Source organism: Topomyia yanbarensis, chromosome 3, assembly GCF_030247195.1.
Source record: "Topomyia yanbarensis strain Yona2022 chromosome 3, ASM3024719v1, whole genome shotgun sequence".
Lineage (NCBI taxonomy): Eukaryota > Metazoa > Arthropoda > Insecta > Diptera > Culicidae > Topomyia > Topomyia yanbarensis.
The window spans coordinates 229143686-229145652 of NC_080672.1; the positions used below are offsets into that span (position 1 = coordinate 229143686).

Sequence of the window (1967 nt, forward strand, 5' to 3'; positions counted from 1 at the left end):
CTATTGCTTTAAACCAATATGCATATGTATATATGGAACGAAAAATCAACGCAACGCGTTGATCTTGCATCATTGTCTTTAAACTTATATTGATTCAACTGGGGCAACAATTTTATGCCTTAAGTCTATGTATATGTAATTCATGTGACAAAAAACTTGTTACCTTAAATCTTTATTGATGCGTCTTGTTACCTTAGGAAAAAAACTTGCTATCTTGTATAAATCCTCGCGCGGCATATGGAAAAGCCCCGCAGAAAAAGGATGTCCAACAGTACAGTGTTGAGCCTATATCTATATAATGCTTATCTAGTAAAAATGTACGCTGCCAATAAAGATTGAACTCGAGTCTGGTTTTCCTTTTGTTTTACTCCTGTCTTAGCTAGATAAACTTGCTCTTATATGATTGCTGAGCAAAGCGGTGCGTATTCCGGTTACAATCGTATTCACTGTCAAAATGCCCTCATTACCCTAGCATAGTTACAATAACTCGCTTCATTAGATTTATAACCGTATTGCAAAACAAGAAATGCTGTGAACGTGAAACGTGAACCGCCTCCTGAATTTTCTTTCTCGTGCACTATTATGTGCAGTGTAAGTGGTATAGACTTTACTAACGCGCCTCTTGCACCTTTTTCTGTTCCGATTTCGGCATTTGATGTCAATCGTTTGCGACGAGAGCTACGGTTTAATAATGAGGTAAGTAGTGCGTTTTTATTTCTGATTGATTTTCGGTTCCAAAAACTTTTTCCTTTTTGTTCTTTTAGTGCCTTCGTTGTATATTCACCCAATGCCCGTGGCCTCCACAGGTCCCGCACCTGGTGTCCGGACACCAGGTTTTTGGCGTGCGTCATGCATTTCGGCCCATTGCCGTTGTACCCACTAGGAACCGCCCTGCCACGCGTAGTAGCCGAGATAGGTTTTTTTCGTTTACTGGTGACCCGCCCTTTGTTCCTCCACGGTGTGCGCCACGCGCTACATGAGGCCTGGATGTGGCTGGTCCGCCGCTACCAGGCGACCAGCACACCAGGGCCGGTTTTTCGGGAGGATTGGCTGGTTGTCAATTCCGCGTGCGAACTCGTAAGTGCCGTGTACGACGAGCCGATTACTTTCTGTGTGCCGTTGCGCGCCACTCCCTGGCGCATTGCTCGGCACATGGTGTGGAGACCCCGTTTAGCGTGGGTCTCCGATATTTCGGAAGTGGCGGGCGTGTGCGTGCCGCTGTTCCGTGCCTGTCTTCGCCATTTTTAGGTTAAGGTAAGTATCCTATTATTTTTATTTATTTTTCGATTATATATTTATATGTTTATTCTTTGCAGGGTCGGAAATATAAATTTGAAACGGATTCACTACTGCGTATTGTATGTTTCTAGGCTCTCCGAAAACCACCCTCCGAGACGTTTCTTTACTTTTTTTTCAGCTATGGTGTCATGTATGGTAAGTGTATTTCTTTTAATTGTTTTTTTTTTTCGTTTGTACTTTGTTCTTCCTCTTTTTAGGGTATTTTCTTCTTGCTCTGGTGCCTTCCCCCTCTCGACGGATACTGTAATAATTTACAGGATAATCTGGTGAGTGCTACCTTAGAAATAATTTTTTTGATTAGATTAGAGCTTTTTTTAAGGAGTGTTAAATCTGAGCTTAGGCTCGTTCGCCACTTGAAAAGCTGCTAGTTACTTTGTGTTAATACTTATCATCGGTGTTTTAGTTTCCTTTCACTCTTGCTCGCTTGCGAGATATAGGGTGGTGGATATATTTCCACCGTTGTCTACGTATTTTTCGATCGCGTTTAGTTTCCTCTACCATAGTGTTTAATATTTGAGTTTCGTAAAATGGAATATCTTTGATCATGGTCAATGGTCTCTCATTTTACGGGTAATGTACATACTTCGAAAAAAAATTCTTGTAATTTCACGTCATCTTACGCTGACATATCCCAGCGAACAAAATGACTGATTATTATGTTCATTCTT

At 41.5% G+C, this 1967-nt stretch overlaps 1 long non-coding RNA gene across 1 annotated transcript; it reads left to right on the forward strand.

The window, feature by feature from the left end:
- Window positions 1–664: 664 nt before the first annotated feature.
- On the forward strand, window positions 665–1435 carry LOC131693095 (uncharacterized). The gene is made up of 3 exons (XR_009306155.1): window positions 665–696; window positions 1175–1254; window positions 1317–1435. It is a non-coding gene; the product is annotated as an uncharacterized LOC131693095 (long non-coding RNA).
- The last annotated feature ends 532 nt before the right edge of the window (window positions 1436–1967 follow it).